This window comes from Hemiscyllium ocellatum, chromosome 33 (genome assembly GCF_020745735.1).
Source record: "Hemiscyllium ocellatum isolate sHemOce1 chromosome 33, sHemOce1.pat.X.cur, whole genome shotgun sequence".
Lineage (NCBI taxonomy): Eukaryota > Metazoa > Chordata > Chondrichthyes > Orectolobiformes > Hemiscylliidae > Hemiscyllium > Hemiscyllium ocellatum.
Genome location: NC_083433.1, coordinates 21,819,782 through 21,845,115, shown reverse-complemented (window position 1 = coordinate 21,845,115; position 25,334 = coordinate 21,819,782). Strand labels below are relative to the sequence as shown.

The window sequence follows — 25,334 nt, the reverse complement described above, 5'->3', positions numbered from 1 at the left end:
TTTGTTTTACGTGCCGATTATAACATACAATGATCACGCGGTGATCGAACAGAGTGAGGAATACAATGTTACAACTGCAAAGAAGGTACATTAAAAGCAAGATCAACATTAGGTTTGAAATTTGAGAGGTCCATTCAGCAACTTCATTAGAGAGTTGTACAATCTATAATTTACAGATAGAAACAAAGGAGTGATACAGTACAGAAGGAGTTAAAGAGGCTGACTTGGAGATAAGGTGTCAACAGCCTCAGGGGCAGTGTATATGCAGACACCCTCAGTCTCAATGTATTTCAGATGTCTCTATGTACAGGAAGCCATCTTGGCTTAAAGCAAGAGATAAAACACTGGGTTCAAGCAAATGCTGGCCTTGCCAGGGATACCCACATCCCGAATAAAATTGAAGGACAAAAGGACAGCTTACGAACTGATCAACCAAGGCGTCTTCCCAAAGCTTTAGCTTTCTCTGTGATGCCCTTCAATTTCTGCCCTGAAATGTCAGAATCAATTTGTGATGTGCTGGCAGGGGAGGAGAGGGATGGCTATCTGGGTTACCAGTCACTTGTGTGAAATAGAATGCGCCAGCTCATACTGGTGAACACGCCAACACTATTTCTACCTTGAGTGACCTAATTGTGAGTTGGAAAACGATTAGATTGACAAATGAGAATCTCCCCACAGAGCGAACGAGAGGTTTAAACGCCAAGTTAAAGATGCTGGAAAGAAATTGGAGGGGGGGTCACTAGGGAAGTAACCCCCTGCAGGGAAGCTGGGAGAAGGGTGCAGAATGGCATGGATGGGATTCTGCCATAGAAAGCTGGCTTTTCATCCCATTTGTCCCTGGGATGTGAGCGTTACTGATGAGGCTGTCCCTAATTTCCCTGAGAAGGTAGCGTTGAGTTGCTGTCCCGATACTACTGTTTCATAGGGTGACGGTTCTGAAAGGGTTAATAGAGCCATTGAATTGTACAGCCCAGAAACAGGCCCTTCGGCCCAATTCATCCATGCTGACCATGTTTCCTACACTGAGCTAGTTTTACTTGCCTCCATTTGGCCCATATTCCTCTGAACCTTTCCGAACATGTATCTCTCCAAACGTCTTTTAAATGTTGTAATTGTACTCACCTTTATCTCTGTGGGGAATGTGTTGGTCATGAAAAAGCAGCCAATCAGCTTTCGATCCCAATGGGGTCAGATGTGTTCTCTCTGGCTCCTGATTGGTGAGTTAGACATCATTGCTAAGACAATGTAACTTTTACCTATTGCTATCATGTAATAGAGTCATAGAGATGTACAGCATGGAAACAGACCCTTCGGTCCAACTCATCCATGCCAACCAGATATCCCAGCCCAATCTAATCCCACCTGCCACCAAACTACATCTTGTTGCCAAGACAAGTTTGCCCACTCATTAAGACTCGTGGGTGGTTCATCGTCAATTAATAGTAACAAAGCAGCCCATTAGACATGGCATCAGTGAGTAGTGTCCCTATCTCTGAGCCAGGAAGCTTGGGATCAAGATCCACTTGCTCCAGAGGAGGGTAATACTATCTTTGAGTAGGTTGCTTAGAAAACAAGAGGAGGATTTTGATAGCACTCCACCCATCCTATCCACAATCTGTTAGAGGGTGTTCCCACACAAATAGGCCAGGTACGTCCACAGTGCTGTGAGGGAAGGAAGTCCAGGATTTTGACCCAGCGACAATGAAGGAATGGTGACATATTTCCAAGTCAGGGTGGTGAGTCACTACAGGGGTTGGTGCTCCCATGTATCTGATGCTCCTGTTCTTCGAGGTGGAAGTGGTCATGTGTTTGGAAGCTGCTATGTGAGGATCGTTGGTGTATTTCTGCAGTGGATCTTGTAGGTAATACACACTGCTGCTACTGAGCGTTAGTGGTGGAGCGAATGGATGCAGTGCCAATCAAGCGAACTGGGTAGTGTCAAGCTTAGAATCATATAAGACTTACAGTGCAGACGGAGGCCATCAAATCTGCACCAGTCCTTCGAAGGGCTGCCCTTAGACATATAACCCCATTCACCATGGCTAATCCACCTAGCCTGCACATCCCTGGATACTATGGGCAGTTTAGCATATCAATCCACCTAACCTGCACATCTTTGGAAGGAAACTGGAGCACCCGGAAGAAACCTACGGAGAATGCACAAACTCCACATGGACAGTCGCCTGACGGTGGAATCGAACCCGGGTCCCTGATGCTGTGAGGCAGCAGTGCTAACCACTGAGCCACCGTGCCGCCCAAGCTGGTTGACTATGGCTGAAGCAAAGTTAGAGTTTTCCCTCACATTCCTGACAGGTGTCTTGTCGATGGTGAGAAGAGAGAGAAACACAGCTTCTGCTGGGCTGGCAAGTGTAGGGCTGGGGCAGTATTCTAAAATAAACCCAAGCCAGGCCATTCAGAAATGGGAGGGCAATAGGCAATACCATTCGGAACACCCTTCTGCAGGCAGTAGTTGATGCTAGATCAGTTGTTAATTGTAAATTTGGGATTGGTGGATGTTTTTAATGGACATGGGGTAAAGGCCAAGTGGGAGTTGGGATTGGCAGTGATGGGAATGCAGAGCTGAGCAGATTGGAGAGGCAGCAGGTGACTGGGACTGGATACAGGTTAGGATATTGTAGTAGGACCAGCTTTAGAGAACAGAAAGGCCTCACAAAGACCATGGCACCCCTAGAGCCTTTGATTAGACTCCCTACGGTGTGGAAACAGGCCTTTTGCCCAACAAGTCCACACCGACCCTCCAAAGAGTAACCCATCCAGACCCATATGATTAATGCACCTAACAGTGTGGGCAATTTGGCACGGCCAATTCACCTGACCTGCGCATCTTTGGACTGTGGGAGTAAACCAGAGCACCCCCACACAGACACAGGGAGAATGTGCAAACTCCACTCAGATAGACAGTTGCCCGAGGCTGGAATTGAACCCAGGTTCCTGGCGCTGTGACCCACCTTTGCTGTATTGCTGAGCATGAGCAAGCCATAATGAGGCAACACCAGCTCTTAACTCAACAGGATATAAAAAAAAATCCGGCAGGAGAACATAGAACAATACAGTATAGGCCCTTCGGCCCTCAATGTTGTGCCAGCCTTTTATCCTACCCTAAAGATGAGGGAAGAATAGGAGGTTTATAAAAGCATGAGGGTTATAGATAAGGTGAATGACAGATGTATTTTCCCTAGGGTGGGGGGTTTTAAGACGAGGGGGCAGATTTTAAAGGAGAGAGGAGAAAAATTTAAATAAAAGACATGGGGGGTCAACGTTTTACACGGAGGGTGGTTTGCGGCGTGTGGAATGAACCTCCTGAGGAGGTGGTGGTTAAGGATACAGTCACAGTTAACTGCATGAATAGGAAAGGTTTGCAGGGATACAGGCCAAGTGCAGGCAGGTGGGACTGGTACGGTTTGGGATGTTGTTCAGTGTGGACTAGTTGGACCAAAGGGTCTGTTTCTGTGCTGTGTGACTGTGTGACTCCATGAGCCAAAGTAGGCCACCCGGAGAAAATGTTGTTCTTCTATGTTCTAAAGAAACCTGTTAACCACTTTATTTATCCCATATGAAAGAACTTGCATTTATGTGGCGCCTCCGGCCATCCCAGAGCACTAGATAATGAACAGGTCCAATTAATTGTGTCGTACATCCTGTGGTTTTGTTTCATCAACCCAAACCTCGCTTTACAAAAGCCTGCCTCATTATCTCCTGTCCTTTTTACATATCCACTAATTCCACCGTGAATTACAGAGACCCGAAATGTAACCTAATTGTGATTAGTCAGCCTGTAATCTCCTTGTTTGATTCCCTTGCCTCTTTTTTGCTTTTTTTCTTGGAAGATTTTTCTGGCTCTGTTAGTTTGACACCATTCCAAAGACATTGCTGCAGAACCAGGCAATGTTCCTGCAATCTCCTGCCAAGCTGTCCATTTTCATGGACTAATGCTTCCAGAGCTGAGAGGGCAAGTGAGGGTTATTCCCAGAACGGAGAAGGTTAAGAGGAGGTTTTTTTCCTTGACTTATTATTGCCACACGTACCTCGATACAGTGAAAGGTTTTGTTTTGTGTGCAGTACAGGCAGCTCATACCATACAAAGCACAAAAGGGTAATAGAACGGAGTGAGGAATACAAAGTTACGGCTGCACAGAAGATGCACAAAGAGTGAGATCGACATTAAATTTAAAATTTGAGGGGTCCATTCCGAAGTCTAATAACGGCGTGGAAGAAGCTGTTCTTGAATCTGTTGGTACGTGTCTTTAAGCTTTTGTATCTTCTCCCTGGCAGAGGAGGGTGGCAAAGACTATAATGGGGAGGTCTTTGATGATGTTGGCTGCCTTCCCAAGGTAGGAAGAAGTGTAGATGGAGTCACTGGATGGAAGGTTGGCTTTGTGTGACAGACTGGGCTATATTCATAAGTCTCTATGGTCCTGGGCAGAGCAGTTGTTGTATCAAGCTGTGATGCACCTGTAAAAATTAGGAAGGGTCTACACGCCGAATTTCCTTCACCTCCTGAGGAAGTAGAGGCTTTGATCGAGGGGTTCAAAATCATAAAGAGAGAAATTATTCCCATTGGCTGAAAGATCAGGAATCGGAGATTTAAAGGGATTGGCAAACCCGGCAGTGACGACCTGAGGAAAACCGTTCTCATGCAGGTAGTGAGGGTGAGGAACGTAATTCCTTAGACTGTGGTGGGCGGTCTCCTTTACATTGGGGAGACTGGATGCCTCCTAGCAGAGCACTTTCGGGAACATCTCCGGGACACCCGCACCAAACAACCACACCGCCCTGTGGCCCAACATTTCAACTCCCCCTCCCACTCTGCCGAGGACATGGAGGTCCTGGGCCTCCTTCACCACCGCTCCCTCACCACCAGACGCCTGGAGGAAGAACGACTCATCTTCCGCCTCGGAACACCTCAACCCCAGGGCATCACTGTGGACTTCAACAGTTTCCTCATTTCCCCTTCCCCCACCTCCCCCTAGTTCCAAACTTCCAGCTCAGCACTGTCCCCATGACTTGTCCGACCTGCCTATCTCCTTTTCCGCCTATCCACTCCACCCTCGCCTCCCTGACCTGTCACCTTCATCCCCTCCCCCACTCACCTATTGTACTCTATGCTACTTTCTCCCCACCCCCACCCTCCTCTAGCTTATCTCTCCACGCTTCAGGCTCACTGCCTTTATTCCTGATGAAGGGCTTTTGCCCGAAACGTCGATTTCGCTGCTCCTTGGATGCTGCCTGAACTGCTGTGCTCTTCCAGCACCACTGATCCAGAATCTGGTTTCCAGCATCTGCAGTCATTGTTGTTACCCTGTGGTGAGGGCAGGTTCAATTGAGGCTTTCACAAAGGATTGGTATCCTTTAGCTGGAGGGGAGATCTTTTTCAGGTCCACGAATCAAAGGCAGGGGGAATGCAAAGAGATGAACTGCTCCAGCAGAGAGCCAGTGTAGAAATGATGGGCTGAATGAGCCACTTTCTATGCCATATCCATTCTCCAATTGAATTATTCATTGTCCTCAGCTGCAAAATATTTGCGGGTGCAGACCTTTCCATCTAGCTTTGGACGACACAGTAGCTCAGTAGTTAGCACTGCTGCCTCATAGCGCCGGGGTTTGATCCCAGCCTGGGGTGACTGTCTGTCTGTCTGTGTGGAGTTTGCACATTCTCACCATGTCTGCGCGGGTTTCCTCCCACAGTCCAAAGATGTGCAGGTCAGGTGAATTGACCATGCTAAATTGCCCCTAGTGTTAGGTACATGAGTAGGGGAATGGGTCTGGGTGGGTTACTCTTGGGAGGGTCGGTGTGGACTTGTTGGGCTGAAGGGCCTGTTTCCACACTGTAAGGAATCTTTTCATTTTGGGATATTAACCTCTTGTAGTGGGTCTGGCTCATCCTCCTCAGTGTCAGTGGTAGAACCATGGGCAGTGTGTCCTGTGCCTGTGGAATTATCAAGGAAATGTTGCTTATGCAGGACTGTGTCTCCATGTGTGATCTCAGCACAGCACAGGAAGCAGCAAGAAAATTGTATTTACGGTAGAGAGGTGTTGCTTGACGAAGGGCTCCGTACCTGCATTGGAAAATCAGGCATCAACTTTGGCCAACTAACACTACGGTCATGGGAGAACAACATATAGACCCATGAGAGCAGGATGCTCAACAGTAAGGCCTGCATTCTTGTCCGGTACAACAATGAGTCCTGAACAAACTGCATCTATGAAGACAAAAGGCTCACTAACATCCATCTCCAGGATTGGCGACATTTCATTGGCATTACAAGCACAGATCCTGATGAAGTAGTCCTCTCTGGGGCAAACATGGCGCACGTGTCAGTGCTAAATCAAGCGAAGTAGGCCTCACACAGGCTTGGGCCTGCTCACAAAATGGTCAACAGCTGCATCCCTGAGGATGGGCTACACAGGAGGATAACCCAAACCAAAAGCCTGTGAGGGAGGCCAAAGCTTGGATTCAAGAATGATGGTTAAAGCACAGCAGGTTAGGCAGCATCCAATGAACAGGATGAAGGGCTCTGGCCCGAAACGTTGAATTTCCTGTTCCTTGGATGCTGCCTAACCTGCTGTGCTTTAACCAGCAACACATTTTCAGCTCTGATCTCCAGCATCTGCAGACCTCACTTTTTATTCAAGAATGATGCCCAAACAGCCACAAAATGACAGCCGTCAACAACAATGATGACAAGTGGGAAGCTCTTGCTATTGATCGACACAAATGGCAGCACCAATTACGGGCAAGATGTAGTTCCAAAGTCTCTCGCTAGTAATCCTGAAGAAAATGTTTACAACTTGGAATGTATTCCTCTGATGATTTGACCACCCGGGTTGCTGGCTTATTTCTCGATCTCATTCTTTCAACCAATTATTTGATTTTAATCAGTATCTATGAATCAGGGAGAAGAAAATCAGCCAGGATTTTGAAAAGAAAACCTTATTTCCTAGGATGTGGGCTGTCACTGGCTGGGCCCAGCATTTATTGGCCGTCCCTAGTTGCCCGTTAGAAAGGAAGTGCTCGGATTTTGACCCAGCAACACTGAAGGAACAGTGATTTACAGGTGTTCCCCTGTATCCACGGGTAATACGTTCCAAGGCTTACCGCGGACGCCTGAAACCGTGGATAATAGTGAACTCTATTAATTTAAATGGGAAACTTACCTCCCCAGCACCCCCTGGAATTATTTCTGGAATGCTCGATGTAATATTTCCACTCCGCAGTAAACCGCGGATACGGGATTCTACAGTATTTCCAAGTCAGGATGGTGAGTGGCTTGGAGGGGAACTTACAGGGGGTGGTGTTCCATACACCTGCTGCCCTTGTCCTTCTCAATGGAGGTGGTCATAGGTTTGGAAGGTGCTGTTAAAGGAGATGATGCTGTGAATCTTGTAATTAGAACACACTGCAGCCACTCTTGGCATCGGTGATGAAGCTGGGGGATGTGGTGCGGTCAAGTGGGAAGCAGCTGAGGATGGTTGGACTCGGTTTCCCTGAGGAACTGCTGTGTTTTTTCCCCTGCCCTAGCCCATATCCCTTGATGTCATTAGTAACCAGAAACACACTGATTTTGGCCTTGAATGGGCCTCCACATTCCAACAATTTCCTGCCTTCTGAGTGAATGCATTCCTCTTTGTTTTGGTCATAATCCCTCGAACTCAGCACCGCCTTCCTAACCTGCAATCCTCTTCCTGACCTCTCCGCTCCCACCCCACTCCGGCCTATCACCCTCACCTTGACCTCCTTCCACCTATCGCATCTCCATCGCCCCTCCCCTAAGTCCCTCCTCCCTACCTTTTATCTTAGCCTGCTGGACACACTTTCCTCATTCCTGAAGAAGGGCTTATGCCCGAAATGTCGAATCGCCTGCTCCTTGGATGGTGCCTGACCTGCTGCGTTTTTCCAGCAACATATTTTCAACCATGATCCATAGGTCTAGGTCCCACACTTGAGTGAGAGTTGTTGAAAGGAACACAACACACATTAAAATCCCTACAGTGTAGAAACAGGCCATGTGGCCCAGCAGGTCCACACTGACCACCCGAAGAGCATTCCACCCAGACCTACCCTTCTTCCCTATCCCTGTAACCCTGCATTTTCCACTGCCAATTCACCCTAACCTGCACATCTTTGTGATTGTGGGAGGAAACTGGAGCACCCAGAGGAAACCCACACAGACACGGGGAGAGTGTGCAAACTCTACACAGACAGTTGCCCGAGGTGGAATCGAACCCGGGTACTAGGCCCATAAGACCATAAGACATAGGAGTGGGAGTAAGGCCATTCAGCCCATCGAGTCCACTCCACCATTCAATCATGGCTGATGGGCATTTCAACTCCACTTACCTGTATTCTCCCCGTAGCCCTTAATTCCTTGTGACATCAAGAATCTATCAATCTCTGCCTTGAAGACATTTAGCGTCCCGGCCTCCACTACACTGTGCGGCAATGAATTCCACAGGCCCACCACTCTCTGGCTGAAGAAATGTCTCCGCATTTCTGTTCTGAATTGACCCCCTCTAATTCTAAGGCTGTGTCCTGTGAGATAGCAGTGCTAACCACTGAAACACTACGCTGACCGATGTACATGGACACTTGAAGAAGATGGATTAGTCCTTAAATAACAAAATGATAAGTCAGAGCCTGGGATATTGAGGATGGCCATGAACTTAGGATGAAAGGTTGGTCAATCATGTTGACTGCCTTTGAGTTTATGTTCTCCTTGACTGGTGTGGCTCCAGTGCCATCAAAAAGCCTCAGAAAAGACAGTCCCCCTGATCCACAGGACGAGCTGAGCCAAGACTGTGCCATCAACAGAGGGCCACAGCAGTTAGTTCCCTTAATTGTGAGTCAAGAGATTGTGGGTTCAAGCCCCACTCCCGACACTGGACCTCCAAACCCCAAGCTGACACTCCAGCGCAGGGCCGAGGGAGTGCTGCCCGTGCAGAGAATGGGCATTCGGCCCCACAGGGAGGAGACAGTGAGGGCTGGAGATCAGAGTCAAAAGGTGTGGGGCTGGAAAAGCACAGCCCGGTCAGGCAGCCTCCGAGGAGCAGGAGAGTCGACGTTTCGAGCATAATCCCTTCATCAGGAATTCCTGACGATGAGCTTATGCTCGAAACGTCGAATGTCCTGCTCATTGAATGCTGCCTGACCGGGCTGTGCTTTTCCAGCACCACACTCAGTCAGCCTGACAGGCAAGTTTCAAATCCCTTTTGGGCAAGGGTTGACTCAGGGCAGCCTTGTTGATGTAGCCAATCATTAGTTTAATGATTAAGTGAATAAGTGTGAGGTTATCCATTTGGATGGACGAACAGTAAGACAGTAACAGGGCGGCACAGTGGCTAGCACTGCTGCCTCACAGCGCCTGAGACCCGGGTTCAATTCCCGACTCAGGCGACTGACTGTGTGGAGTTTGCACGTTCTCCCCGTGTCTGCGTGGGTTTCCTCCGGGTACTCCGGTTTCCTCCCACAGTCCAAAGATGTGCGGGTCAGGTGAATTGGCCATGCTAAATTGCCCGTAGTGTTAGGTAAGGGGTAAATGTAGGGGTATGGGTGGGTTGCGCTTTGGCGGGTCGGTGTGGACTTGTTGGGCCGAAGGGCCTGTTTCCACACTGTAAGTAATCTAAAACAAAACAACGTTTTAACTAAATGGAGAGAAGCTTCAAAACAGCGCAGAGGAATGTGTGTCTCCTCGTATGTGAGTGACAGACGGTTAGTTTGTGGGTGCAGCGGGTAATAAAGAAGGCAACTGGAATTTTGACAATTACTGCGAAAGGAATGGAGTATAAAAATAGAGATGTGTTGTTGCAGCGATACCAGTCAAAGACATTGGTGTATGGTTTTGGTCCCCTTCTATGAGAAATGATGTAATTTGCATGAGAGACAATTCAGAGAAGGTTTCCTGGATTAATTCCAGAGATGACAGACTTCTCTAATAAGGAAAGAATGAGTGGGTTTAGAAGAATGAGAGGCAATCAAATTGAGGCGCGTAAGATGCTAAAGGGATTGACAAAGTAGATGTAGAGAGGATGCTTCCTCACGTAGGGAGATCCAGAACGGGAGGTCAGAGTTTTCGGATAAAGATTTGAAATTGAGCTGAGGAGAGACTACTTCTCTCCAAGGGTGGTGAATCTGTGGAACTCACTCCCCAGAGTATGGTAAATGCTGGGACATTGAGTAAATTTCAGGAGGAGGTAGACATAGTTTTATCTAGTAATGGGTCGGAGGGGGTAGGAAAGTGGAGTTGAGACTGAGATGAGATCATCGAGGAGAGAGTGAGGTCTGCAGATGCTGGAGATCAGAGCTGAAAATGTGTTGCTGGAAAAGCGCAGCAGGTCAGGCAGCATCCAAGGAACAGGAAATTCGACGTTTCGGGCATAAGCTGAAGGGCTTATGCCCGAAACGTCGAATTTCCTGTTTCTTGGATGCTGCCTGACCTGCTGCGCTTTTCCAGCAACACATTTTCAACTGAGATGAGATCAGCCATGATCGTATTAAATGGTGGAGCAGGCTTGAGGGGCCGAATGGTCTACTCCTGCTCCTAGTTTTATTTCCCCAATTAATGCTTCAAATACATAATCTGGCCATTTATCATGTTTGTGGGAGCTTACTGTGTCAAAATCAGCCAGCACTGTCTTGTTTGAGCTGACTGGAGAGTAATTTCTCATCCTCACAATGTGAAATGCAACGGAAAACTGTCTATTTCCTTGCAGTCAGCAATGTACGGTTTCTCTCCTGTGGGGATGGTGACAAATGTTTTTTGAAATCTTATAATGAGTGGTTCTCCACGAGTGTCTTTTTTTTGTGGGGGGGGGGGTGGAGTGGGTGCAGGGTAAACACTGACACAAGGATTTTGGTACAAGCTTTAATTGGAGTCAGTGGAAGCGAAATAAGGCTGGGAGCAAGGTTTCTGTCGTGTGCTTTTCCTGTTCAAAATGAACAGTCAAAAAGAAATGTTGTGTGGGAGGAATTCAGAGCATTTTATGAACTTACACTGAATTTTAACAGAAACAGCTTTTGGCCCATTTGGTTTCTACTGGCATTTGTACAATATACAAACACCCCCCTCCACACCACCCAATCCTCCTTTATTATACGCATTTCCTCCCATTGCATTTTTCCTCATTTTGTTACCTTCTCCTTAGTTGGACCCACTATATTAATACTTGGGGTCTAGAGCAGGTCAGAGGCTGGGAATACTGCGGTGAGTAATACTCCTATCCACCATATACAAGGCACAGGTCAGGAGTGTGATGGAATATTCCCCACTGGATGGGTGTGGCTCTAACGACACTCAAGACGCCTGACACTATCCAGGATGCTTGACTGGCAACACATCCCCAAGCATCCACTCTTTTCAGCATTGACGCTCAGTAGCAGCAGATGTGTACCATCTCTAAGATGCACCACAGCAACGATCTTAGACAGCACCTTCCAAACCCGTGACCACTTCCGACTATAAGAACAAGGATAACAGATACATGGGAGCACCACCCCCTGCACGTTCCCCTCCAAACCTCTCACCATTAGACTTGGAAACATCTCACTGTTCCTTCGCTGTCGCTGGGTCAAAATCCTGGAATTCCCTCCCTAAGGGCATTGTGGGTCAACCCACAGCAGGTGGACTGAAGCAGTTCAAGATGGCAGCTCACCCCCACCTTCTCAAGGGGCAACTAGGGAGGGGCAATAAATGCTGGTGTGGCTGAAGGTTGAATAACAATGTGACTTGCATTGGAAACTCTGTACATTGTGTATGGAATCTGGTTAAAACCATGTCACAACCTAATAACACAAAAAAAATCAAATTTAGCAGGGAAGTGGTATAGAGGATGTTTAGAAAATGTTTCCATAGGGTTTTGACAGGGCAGCATTTGTCTCTATTTGCCCGTGTCTTGAATGGTTTCAGACACAGCATTTCAGAAGAGTTGACCTTCCCACATCTCGGTGCATGAAGCATCAATCATGTGCTTTCTGACTGTGCCCTCTGGTGCCCCTCAGGGTTGGCTGTTGCTTAGACTGTGGCCAGGTCCAAACCATCAGGGCCACCAACTTTCTCCAATTCCTTTAGTTGTCTCATAGAGTTGCAGGTAGATAGGATAGTGAAGAAGGCATTTGGATTCCTTTATTGGTCAGAGTATTGAGTACAGGAGTTGGAAGGTCATGTTGCGGCTGTACAGGACATTAGTTAGGCCACTTTTGAAATATTGCATGCAACTCCGGTCTCCTTCCAATCGGAAAGATGTTGTGAAACTTGAAAGGGTTCAGAAAAGATTTACAAGGATGTTGCCAGGGTTGGAGAATTTGAGCTACAGGGAGAGGCTGAACAGGCTGGGGCTGTTTTCCCTGGAGCGTGGAGGCTGAGGGGTGACCTTATAGAGGTTTATAAAATCTTGAGGGGCATGGAAAGGGTAAATAAATAAAGTCTTTTCCCTGGGATGAGGGAGTCCAGAACTAGCGGGCATAGGTTTAGAGTGAAAGGGCAAAGATATAAAAGGGACCTAAGGGGCAAGTTTTTCATGCAGAGGGTGGTACGTGTGTAAAATGAGCTGCCAGAGGAAGTGGTGGAGGCTGGTACAATTACAGCATTTAAAAGGTATTTGGATGGGTATATGAATAGGGAGGGTTTAGAGAGACATGGGCCAGGTGCTGGCAAATGGGACTAGATTGTGTTGGGATACCTGGTCGGCATGGGCGAATTGGTCTGAAGGGTCGGTTTCCGTGCTGTACATCTCTACGACTCGATGACCGTCTGGAACACTTGGCTTTGCTGACTGAAATTCCACACTGGACTGGACGTGTCAGATGTCAGGTCTGTGGCCCACTGAGCTGTTTTACAATCATTCCCAATGAGGCAGTGGGTGAGTCAGACAGACAAAGACCGAAATTGCTGGAGAAACTCAGCAGGATCTGGCAGCATCTGTGGACGGAAAGCAGATTAACCTTTCGGGTCCAGTTGCCCTTCTTTAGTGAACCTTCGGGATGATCGTGGGTCAGGAGGTTGTGGAATTCAGTCCCTCTTCAGACGAATGGTCTTTTGAATAAGACCTGAAACTAAGATCACTTGTATCCTCTTGGGTTGAAGATCTGGTGGATTCTTCACTGACCTCCCTCTCTCTCTCTCTCGGCCGACATTAAGAATAACTGACGACTCTGGTCATTCTCACGTTGCTGTTTGTGGGAGTTTCACTTTGTTAATTTGACAGGAATAACGGAGGACTGCAGATGCTGGAGATTAGAGTCGAAGAGTGTGATGCTGGAAAAGCACAGCTGGTCAGGCAGCATCTGAGGAGCAGGAGAATCGAGCACAAGCACTTCATCAGGAATGAGGTCAGTCTTGATGAAGGGCTTGTGCCCGAAACGTCAACTGCGCTCTTCCAGCACCACACCCTTCGACCTTGTTAATTGGATGTCTTGCTTGGCTCAACATCATGGGGCGAAGGGCCCCTTCCTGTGCTGTACCGTTCTACATTCACCTCGGGGGCCCTCATCATCGTTTTGGGAGCCCAGGGAGGGGGGAGTCTAGCGTGAGCCTTCCCTACTAGGTAACATCTTCAGTCATCCAAATAATCTTCCAGTTTACTCGAGCTGTTTGATTGTGTCATTTTCTCTGGAAAAGAAGAATAATTGTTCAATCTTTGTGGCATCTGTTCTGTCACCGTTCTTTTGAAGGTGGACACCATGTTATCCTCCCAGTAATTCCTCAATATGTCCACTGACTGTCACTATGGTAACATATCTCTTCCTGAGGCTGACTGAGCTCTCTGGGATAAATATCAAGATGGTTTATAAAAGAGCAATCTTTTTCTCCTGGTGTCCTACTTTTGTTTTGTCTCCTCCTTGGGTCACTCTTTTAGGTCCCTTGCTTCCACTTCGGTTCACTTGATTCAGAGACTGTTGATAGTCCAATGCATGAGCTGCAGACTCGACCACACACGCGGGGGTGTTTGAAAGTTGGGGTGGATGGGCTTTTTGGAGGTGTAGGCGTTCCTTCCTGCACATTCCCAACAGTCGGTTTCAACTCCTTCCTTCTCCGTTTTGGTCAGCCACAGACTTCCATGAGTTGGCAGGGGGGTTGCTGAAGCTCTTTCAGGGATGTTTGAAGAGCCCCACCCCCCCACCATTCCAAAGACACTTGTGTTGGCCTCCTGGGAGCCTCCCATTGTGACTGAGCACTGAGTTGAGCTTTTGTTTCGGGAGTCTGGGGTACGATCGGTGTGACCCACCCAGCAGAACTGCTTTTGGAATGTTCCTGGGAAGCACCTTGAGATCCTTTATTATGTGAAAGGTGCTATATGAGTAGAAAGTTGTTGTTGTTGACAGGTAATCCACAGCCTCGAACAACTCAGTCAATTGTATCAGGCCTTTCTTTGTTTCATTTAGCTGTGGTCACTGTTCTTCATCATTGTCTCCCCTTGGGGAACCGTGGCGTCTGTTTCCTGTATCTGATTTGGATCATTAATCAGGCATTTACACTAACTCTCTGTCTCTAAGCCACTTGTGCTGATATCCCCTTCTAACCAATGTTTCTTATCCTCCGATCTCACAGCAACCAGGAGCAGTAGGCCATTCAGCCCCTTGAGCCTGCCTTACTATTCGATAAAATCGTGCTTGGCTCGAGCATGACTCCAGGCCTATTTTGTTGCCTGTCCCCCTTGACCTTTGACTCCCTGTTCATATAAAATCTCTCTAACTCAGAGTTGACTATATTCAGTGAGGCAGTCTGCACTGCTCGCTGAGTTCCACAGATTGAAAGGCTGATTCAGAATATTTTGGCTAATTGTGACACTGGGTCCACCCCAATCTCCGATGTGCCTCATGATAAACTCACTCAGTAACCTGTGGCACTTCTCAGGATTGCCCTATTTAGCTAGCCAATCACCTTCTGCACCCTGGCAACCAACCTTTGACCCATGCTAACATGGAGGCCAGTCTTGTCTTCCTGAGTGAGGGGCCAGTTGCAGCTTTCTCTCTCAAAAGGGGAAAAGGCCAGCTTTAGCAGAATCACCGAATTGTTAACAGAGCAGAAGGAGCCTAATTAGCCAAGTTCTGAAGAAAAGTCATATTGGATTTGAAGCATCAACCCTGTTTCTCTCTCCGCAGATGCTGCCAGACCTGCTGAGTTTCTCCAGCACTTTTTGTGTGTTTCTATTTATCTTTTCCTGGTTCTTGATTCATTTTGACTTGCCATCCCTGAATGTTCTTCCACGTTAAATAACTGTCCAGTTCCCTTTTTGAAAGCCTCAATTGAACTTGCTTCCCCCACACTCTTGGGCAGCCCATTTCAGACCCGAGCCACTGAGTGTGTGAGGGAAGTTTTCCTCCCGTCCTATTTGCTGTTTTTTTTTGTTTCAATCTGTGGCGTCTACTGTCATCGGTGGGTAACACTTACTCCCTCTGTCCACACCCCACAGCATTTCAAACACCTCCATCAAAATCTCTTCAACTTCTCCCAACCATATCCATCACCAAAGTTCCTCATCCCTGGAACCGTTCTCTTCAATCTTTGGCTCAAAGGGAGAGTGGTTGTTGAAAGGAGGCATTGGGGCTAGGGGAGGAAGGCGAATTTGAAGAATTATAGGCTATGTTTCTATGGTGCTGTCTCTTCATCACTCCGTCCCCTCATTGAGGGTTTGAGGGCATTCTGAAGGCAATCTTGTTGTCACCCTGGGAGTCTTCAGCCCACGATGGAGTCCTGAGTCATGGAAACTTGCTTTTCCCCAGCACAGGTCACCACCTTCAGGAGAGAAATGGAGACAGAATGGTGGGTGGGAGAAGGACCAGGGTAACAACAAGCATCTCAAAATGGGATTTATCTACTTAGGTTGGTGCAGACTCAATGGACCGAAGGGCCTCTCTGTGCCCTGTGACTCGAAGGCAAAGGTCAGTATTGCAGATGCTAGAGACCAGAGTCAAGATTAGAGTTGTGCTTGAAAAGCACAGTAGTCATCGTCATCCAGCACAGAAACAGACCCTTCGGTCCAACCAGTCCATGCCAACCATAATCCCAAACTAAACTAGTCCCACCTGCCTGTTCCTGGCCCATATCATAGAACATAGAACAGTATAGCAATGTACAGCCCTTCGGCCCTCAATGCTGTGCTGGCCTTTCATCCTACTCTAACACCAGACTAACCTACATACCTTTCATTTTTCTATCATCCATGTGCCTATCCAATAGTCGCTTAAATGTTCCTAATGTATCTGACGCTACTACCACCTCTGGCAGTGCATTCCACATTCCCACCACTCTGAGTAAAGGACCTACCTCAGACACCTCCCTAAACCTTCCTCCAATCACCTTAAAATCATGCCTCCTCACAATAGCATTTTCTGCCTGGGGAAAAAGTCTCTGGCTATCCACTGTACCTATACCTCTCATCATCTTGTACACCTCTATTAAGTCACCTCTCGTCTTTCTTCGCTGCAATGAGAAAATCCCTATCTCCCTCAACCTTTCCTCGTAAAACATGCCCTCCAGTCCAGGCAGCAACCTGGTAAATCTCCCCTGTACCCTTTCTAAAGCTTCCACATCCTCCCTATAATGAGGCAACCAGAACTGAACACAGTTGGACCCCATTTACCAACCCCTGAGAAAAAGAACAGGAAATGACATCACCAAGGGAAATGACATTACCACCCCAAGGAAACTCAAACATATAAACAGAAAGCAGGGAACACCAGTCCGGAGGCTCACTGAAGATGTTCCCTAGTAGGGTGACGAAACATCTGAAAATGAACCTTCCAGCTCAGCGAGCAAACCTACATCCAGAACCTCAACCTGAGCTACAAATCTTCTCAAAACTTGCTAAGTGTGGTCTAACCAGAACTCTATAGAGCTGCAGCATAACCTAGAGGCGCATAAACTCAATCCGCTAATGAAAGCCAACACACCATACTCTTTCTTAACAACCTTATCAAACAGGGTGGCAACTTTGAGGGATTCCACTTCCTGATCCAAGTCATTTATAAAAATCACAAACAACAGAGTCCCATTACCGATCCCTGCGGAATACTATTGGTCACCGAGCTCCAGGCTGAATACTTTCCATCTACCACCACCCTCTGTCTTCTATGGGCCAGCCATTCTGTATCCAGACAGATGGGTTTCCCTGTATCCCATGCCTTCTTACTTTCTGAATGAGCTTCAATGGGGAACCTTACCAAACGCCTTGCTGAGATCCATGTACACCACAATCCACTCCTCTACCTTCACTTTTGTCACATCCTCAAAGAATTCAATATCCTTCTAAACCTTTCCTATTCGTGAACTTATCCAAATGTCTTTTGAACGTTGTAACTGTACATACATCCTCTGGAAGTTCATTCCACACACAAACCACTCTCTGTGTACAAAAAGATTGCCCTTGTGTCTTTTTAACTCTTTCTCCTCTCACCTTAAGAATACGCCCCTAGTTTTGAAATCCCCCACTCTTGGGAAGAGACCTTTGATATTGACTTTTTCTATACCCCTCATGATATTATAAACCTCTATAAAGTCACCCCTCAACCTTCTACGCTCCAATGAAAAAACGTCCCAGCCTATCCAGCCTCTCCTTTATACCTCAAACCCCTCCCCATTCCGGGTAACGTGCTGGTAAATCTACTGAACCCTCTCCAGCTTGATAAATAATATCCTTCTTGTAAGTGAGCCTAAAGCTTTCTGACTGAGAAGGTGCAGGGTTCAAATCCCGCCTTGGCTATTGGTAACTGCTCTGCGTTCTGGTTAATTAGTCGTCTTTGTGTTGATGTGTGTTTGTGTGTGGTCCTGTTCTCATTGCCCGGGCGGAAGGAAGCTCGAAAACCCTTCCTGTTCTGTTGGACTGGTCGTCTGGAACGAAGATGCTCACAGCTGTAGGGGGAGTGTTTGTGTTGTAGCCTGCAGTCTGTCCATAACTTGGCACTTCTGTCTCTGAGGGGAGCAGCAGAGAAATCAACACCATCAGCATTATTGCTCGTGGGTAATACAGGCTGGATACTCTCATTATTATTCTGATCTATGCTGTTGCTATGCCATCGCTACAGTCTGTTGCTAGGATCCATTGTGATGTAGGGCACTGGCTGGGATGGAAAGAAGGGCCAATTCATTCAGATTTCTCTTGCTCTTTATTTAATTCATTTACTTCCCCTTTTTGTTCCGTCCCTCCTTCTCGGATCCCAGGCTGCTGGTTTGGACTTGGCCTCTGACTTGCTGAGCTTCGGTTCCATTTACCGAGGCTTGGATATGGCTGATTCTATTCCTGATGAAGGGCCTTTGCCCGAAAGGTCGATTTTCCTGCTTCTCGGATGCTGCCTGACCTGCTGTGCTTTTCCAGCACCACTCTAATCTAGACGACGGCTGACCCTTGACACTGCGTCATTACTGCTGCTCAACTGCGGGGGCCATCACATCTGACGCACCATTCCAGCAGCCGGAAATGGTTCACTGGAATTTTTGGGGTCCGCTCCCAATCCCTAAGACAGAATATATCCTCTAAATGCTCAACTGTAAATTCAAGAACCAGATCTTGGACATATTTCTGCTCTGTCTAGGCCAGCTTCAGATTGGATAAGTCTCTTGAGTTATGAGGACTGTCAACTAGCAAGGGGTTGTGTCAGATCGGGGGTTAGTTTAGCTCGGGTGGCTGGACAGTTAGGTCATGAAGCAGTGTGACGCCAACAGTGTGGTTCAGTTCCCATTACCAGCTGAGGTGACCGTGAAAGATTCTCCTTCTCGCCCTCTCTTACCTGAGGCGGTGACCCTCAGGTTATATCACCCTCAGGTTATATCACCATCAGGTTATATCACCATCAGGTTATATCACCCTCAGGTTATATCACCATCAGGTTATATCACCATCAGGTTATATCACCCTCAGGTTATATCACCATCAGGTTATATCACCCTCAGGTTATATCACCATCAGGTTATATCACCATCAGGTTATATCACCCTCAGGTTATATCACCATCAGGTTATATCACCCTCAGGTTATATCACCATCAGGTTATATCACCCTCAGGTTATATCACCATCAGGTTATATCACCATCAGGTTATATCACCCTCAGGTTATATCACCATCAGGTTATATCACCCTCAGGTTATATCACCATCAGGTTATATCACCATCAGGTTATATCACCCTCAGGTTATATCACCATCAGGTTATATCACCATCAGGTTATATCACCATCAGGTTATATCACCATCAGGCATCTCTCTCTAATGAGAGAACAGCCTAAAGGTCTGGTAAGACGATGATGACATGCTCTTTCAAATCCCTTTCCAACCTTCTCACTTCGTTCCTTCGACCTCCCTATCCCAATCAGTTCGACCTTCGACCTCCCCATCCCAATCAGTTCGGGCTATCCCGTGAGAAATCAGTTCAGCGCTGGGATCAAATATTCCAGCCTAAGATTGCTTTGATGAAGATGACCCGAGACTAACTTCAGCTCATCAGTCTGCCATCCCAAATGTACACATCACCCCCTTTCACAATCCCAATTACCCCATTACACTGCCCTAACTCCCCTTATCTGTGCAGCATCTCTATCCTATTTTATTATTACATTATTTCATGGGATGTGAGTGCCACTGGCTGGCCCAGTGTTTGTTGCCCGTCCCTAGTTGCCCCTTTGAGAAGGTGGTGGTGAGCTGCCATCTTGAACTGCTTCAGTCCACCTGCTGTGAGTGGACCCAAAATGCACATTCCTGATGAAGGGCTCATGCCCGAAACATCAACTCCCCTGCTGCCTGACCTGCTGTGCTTTTCCAGCGCCACTCTTTTTGACCCACAATGCCCTTAGTTCCAGGGTTGTGGCCCAGTGACACCGAAAGAATGGTGATGTATTTCCGAATCAGGATGATGATTGACTTTGGGTGGAACTTGCAGGGGGTTGGTGTTCCCATGTATTGTCCTTCTGGATGGAAGTGGTCGTGGGTTTGGAAGGTGCTGTCTGAGGATCTGTGGTGAATTTCTGCAGCGCATCTTGTAGATGGTACACACTGCTGCTACTGAGCGTTGGTGATGGAGGGAGTGAATGTTTGTGGGTGTGGGACCAGTCAAGTAGGTCATGTCCACCAATTCGTGTCCTGGATGGTGTCAAGTTTCTTGTGTGTTGATGGAGCGGGAGTGTTCCACTCTTGACTTGCATATTGTAATGGTGGACAGGCTTTGTGGAGCCAGGAGGTGAGTTACTCACTGCAGGATTCCCAGCCTCTGACGAGTTCTTGTAGCTACAGTACTAATCCACAGTCGTGTTGATGGTATTGTCCAGGATATTGTTGATAATGGGGTTTCCAGTAATGGGCTGAAAATGTGTTGCTGGAAAAGTGCAGCAGGTCAGGCAGCATCCAAGGAGCAGGAAAATCGATGTTTCGGGCATGAGCCTGAAGACCTTTCCTGAAGAAGGGCTCATGCCCGAAACGTCGATTCTCCTGCTCCTTGGATGCTGCCTGACCTGCTGCGCTTTTCCAGCAACACATTTTTAGTTCTGATCGCCAGCATCTGCAGTCCTCACTTTCTCCTTTCCAGTAATGGTCATGCTAATGAATGTCAATGGGCAATTGTTAGAATCTCACATTGGTGTTGGGTTAATCTTTGGCACTTGGTGATATCTAATGGGCTGTGCCCCGTGTTCTTGTTGTGGATCGGAAGAGGCAAGGGCTGTGGAGAAAGTTCCAGAAACTGTCTGTAGATCCCTCACCTGTACAGACTGGGCCGGAGCAGTCTGTCCCTAAAAGCTCACTTATAGGTCCCGTGATGCCAATTTGTCTGTCTGAAACAGGCGACTACACTGGGCATCTAAGGTAAGACCTGAATGGAATTAGCAATGGCGGGACTGCCTGGCATCGATTGGTGGTAAGTTTACCGTCCCCAGTCTGAGTTAGTTTCTGGCACATTTTCATCAGGTGAGCCGGGGGGGGGAAACAAGAAGCCAGTGGCTCATCACCTCTCTGTCACAGGGGTCACAGCCTCCCACCAGCAGGTCGGCCATTTTGGATTAAAACAATGAGTGATTTCTTCACTTCAACAGTTTCAAATCTTTGGAATTCTCTCACATTGAGGTCAAGAGGTGCATAGAACGTGGAAAAGTACAGGCCCTTCGGTCCAAGATGTGCTGAGCATCTATCTTAATCTAAGATCAACCTAACCCACAGCCCCCCCCTCAATTTACCGCTGTCCCTGTGCTTGTCCAGCAGTCACTTAAATGTCCCTAATGTCTCTGGCACCGCTGACAGTGCATTCCACACACCCACTGCTCTCTGCAGTATGTTCCAGACTCAGAGCGATAGGTTTTTGCAAAGATAGCATTGAGAGACAAGATCAACCACAATCTTATTTGAAGGTTAGAGTGAGCTTGAGGAGCTGAATGGCCTGTCCCGCTTCCGTTCACTGTGTGTGCCACATTTGTGCTGCCAATGAGTCACTCTGTAACTCTCTCTGAAAAAGAGAGAGTTCTGAGGAAGGGTCACTGCATCCGTAGCATTAACCCTGATTTCTGTCCACAGATGTTGCCAGACCTGCTGAGATTTTCCACTCTCACACATTTGTCTCTCACAATCTCTCTTACTCACTTCCTCTCACACTCTCTCTCTTACACTCTCTCCCCCTTTCTCTCTCACACACACTCTCTCTCACTCTTTTTCTCACACACACACACTTACACACACACTGTCTCTCCCTCTCTCTCTCTCTCTTCTCACCCTCTCTCTCGCCCCCTCTCTTTTCCCCCTTCTCACTCCCCCATCCCCCCCTTCCCTCTCTCTCATTCCTCGCTGTCACCTCTCCCTCTCCCGTCTGTCTCCCTCTCTCTGTCTCTCCCCCTCTCTCCCCTCTCCCCCTTTCTCTCTCTCCCCCCCTTCTCCCCTCTCCCCCTTTCTCTCTCTCTCTCTCTCTCTCTCTCTCTCTCTCTCTCTCTCTATCTCTCTCTCTCTCTCTCCTTCTTTGGGATCTTTCTTTTTCTGGCTGCTGTATCTGCCTTTCTTGTTCAGTCTGTGTGTGAAACTAAGTTGCTCCTTTTTCCAGCTGTGTAATGTAGTAAGAGAGAGCGAGGTCTGCACTGTACTGATGAGACACTCAAGGGGGTTAAAGACCTCAGTCTGCTACCAAGGTTAATCCCTTAGAGGAGGGAGAGTCTGGGAATTTCAAACTGCAGCACGTATTCAGATGAAGCAGACACGCAGCCTGAGAGAATCCTGGCACCAGCGCTGCAGTCAGATCTCAGCTGCTGTGTGCGAGAACTGTTCTCCCCTCTGGAAGATTTCTCACGCTGTTTGTTCTCCTTATTTACCCTTCTCTTTACCTTCCTCACTTTTATATCTTGGACCCAGGTAGGCTGATGGCCTCCTGGTGTTATTGCTAAATGATTGATCCAGAGACTCAGATAATGCCCAGAGGGCAAACTCAGCTCGAATCCCACCAATGGCAGAATTTGAAGTCAACAGAAGAAGAAAAAAAGCAGAACCTGGAATTAAGAATCTAATGAAACTGTTGATGGGGGAATAGACCATCTGTTTCATGAATGAATTGAAGGAGGGAAATCTGCTGTCCTTACCTAGTCTGGCCTACATGCAACTCCAGACCCACGGCAATGTAGTTAACTCTATATTGCCCTCAGGTCAATAAATACTAACTGAGCCCACATCCTGTGATTGGATAAGAAAAGATTCTCTGTCATTTTCTTAGTTGCCCATTGGATACACCCACCAGCTTATCGAGCACCTCTGTTTTCTCTCCCTCTTCCCACCAAACACTTTCTCCTTTTGCCTTTCCTTCCTCTCTGTTTTGTGTGTGTCTCCCTTGCTGTCCTTCTGGCCGAACCTCGCCCACTTGGTGCTGGGTAAACCTATGTTCTTTTTCTGATGTGAGTATGAATGTCATATTTGATAGTTTTATGAGCCTGTGCCTTTTGACTGTCCCTTTGCTTATTTGGAAGTTTTATGAGCGTACCAAGCCTCACTAGTGTTATTATATAGCCCATTGCTTCTATACGGAGTGGATACTGAAAGGACAAGATGAAGAACACTTGGGAGGTTTTGGAAGTTTGTGGAGATATGGAAAAGGTAGAGTGGGTGTATGGAATGTTGGGAAGGGATGTGTCAGGTTTTGTGCAGGTTTGGGAGATGGTCAGTGGGTTAAGGGATAACGGTGAGTGCGAGGGGCCCCAACAGCCCAGAACAGAATGGGCCCATGTTCCAGCCCAGAGAGACAGGTCTTATAGACTGCCAGCCTCTACATTCACCGAGCTCCCATGCTCCCTCAGGCCTATTTTGAGAAGCAGTGCCTCTAAATCAAGTTCCCCCCTGCTCCTTGAATTCCCTGGGAGGAGGTGATGTTCTGAAGTGGGCAATATGACCTCAGGAAGTAGCCCAACCTGCAGTTCCCATTGCTGCGGGGAAATGGTGGCCATTTGTATCACCCACTGTCTGCTTTGTATGTGTATCTCTCTTTGTCCCACTCTGTCTACCACACCCTGTCCTTTTTTCTTTCTCTGGCCATTATTCTCTCTCTCTCTATCGGTCTCTATCTCTCTGTTGGTCCCTCTCCCTGTCTGTCTCACTCTTTCTTTGTCTCTCTTTCTTTTTCACTCTCTTGGTTTCTCTCATTCTGTAGCTCACTCTCTCTCTCTCTGTGATTCTGACTCTCAGTCTCTCCCTCTCCAAACATCGCTGTCTCTCTGACTCGGTCTTTCACAGTCTCTCCCTCTCCGTGTCTCTCTATCTCTCTCCACATCTCTCGCTGTCTTACTCCAAATCTCCCTCTCCCTCTCTCGCTCTCTCTGAGTCTCTGTCTCCCTCTCAGTCTGTCTCTTTCTCTCTCTATCTCTCAATCGTTCTCCCTTTGTATATATCTCTCTTTCTTTGCCTCTCTCTGTTCCCTGTTTCTGTCTCCCTCTTTCTCCGTCCCCCTGTCTCTCATTCTTTCTCTCTCTGTCTCTCTAGCTGTAACTGGATCAGCTCAGGAGGACTGTCAGTGATACCTCTCTCGTTTCCAGGTCTAGTTGCCCGGGAGCCTCCAGCTACTAACCTGGATTTACTGGCCAAAATTTCAGGAACTGGAACAGTTCCTGTAGCAAAGCCTCCAGGAATTCTGACATTAGTCGAGGAGAATTTAATACAGAGTTGAGTCCCTGCTTTCTGGTGAATGAGTTTGAGGCAAGCTAGAGCTAAGGGACATATGTTGCTTTGTAAGTGATGATGTGAGATGGAATAATCCCAGTGCATTGACATAGCCAGTGCTCAGTTTTACCTAATGGGCATCTCCCTAACTGCAGCTTCCAGGTCTTGGCAAGTCTCCCCACGTGCAACACTGTGCCATTGTTAGAAACTGAACAGAAGGCCCCTGAGTCCCAAACGCTGGTGCTCGATGTGTATCATTAGTTATACTGATGAGGTCAAAGATACATGGGTGGAGGAGATTGACTGATTGAGGATCTTGAGTACACATGAAGAGAGGCCGGTGGAACACTGGGTGAGTACCTCAGTGGCAGACACTTGTAAAGATTCATTTTGTGAATAGATTAACCGTCAGGGAACTGGTCTCATTTCAAACTTCACCGTCCATGTTCGGGTCCATGTAACATTCGACTAGCACCCCGTGTGCAGTCACTGAACCTACAGTGGGCCCAATGTGACTGGTGCCTGGTCCAGAGTACGCGTCTGTTTGGCTTCATGTGATATTTCTTGGTCTCTCTCTTTCTCAATAACACTCCTTCTTTCTCTTTCTCAGTCTTTGATCCCTCTCTAACCTGGTTACTATCTCTCCCCTCTCTTCTCTCTCTCTCTCGATTTGGAGGTGCTGGTGTTGGGGTGGACAACACACAACGCCACGTTATTACCAGAAAGTGAGGACTGCAGATGCTGGAAATTAAAGTTGAGAATGTGGTGTTGGAAGAGCACAGCGGGTCAGGCAGCATCCGAGGGGCAGGAGAATCGACGTTTCGGGCAAAAGCCCTTCATCAGGATTCCTGATCTGCAGTGCTCTTTCAACACTATGCTCTCAACACCAGTTTATAGTCCAACAAGTTTATTTGGAAGCACTAGCTTTCAAGGCACTGTTTCCTCATCTCTCTCTCACTCTCTCTCGGTCTTGGTGTCTCTTTCTCTCCCCCCCCCCCCCCCCAGGTCTCCTGTCTCTCTCTCTCTCTCTCTCTCTTTCACTCAGTCTCTCTGCCAGGTGATGAGGTTGAGAGGTCATGTTATGGAGCTGGGTTAGGGGAATTCATAGGGAAATGAACCTGCGCCACTGATGTGCAGAAATGACAAAGGCCTTTCAGGTTGGGTATCGGTTGGAGAAATTTGCCCAGTAGGTTAGAGATCACAAACCACAGCTTGAAGT

The 25,334-nt window shown here is 47.6% G+C and overlaps 1 protein-coding gene across 1 annotated transcript in view; it reads left to right on the top strand.

Annotated features, from left to right (window-relative positions):
• csdc2a (cold shock domain containing C2, RNA binding a) overlaps positions 1-25,334 on the top strand; it is a 55,261-nt gene that overhangs the window by 10,287 nt on the left and 19,640 nt on the right. The gene's annotated exons all lie outside the window — the stretch shown is intronic.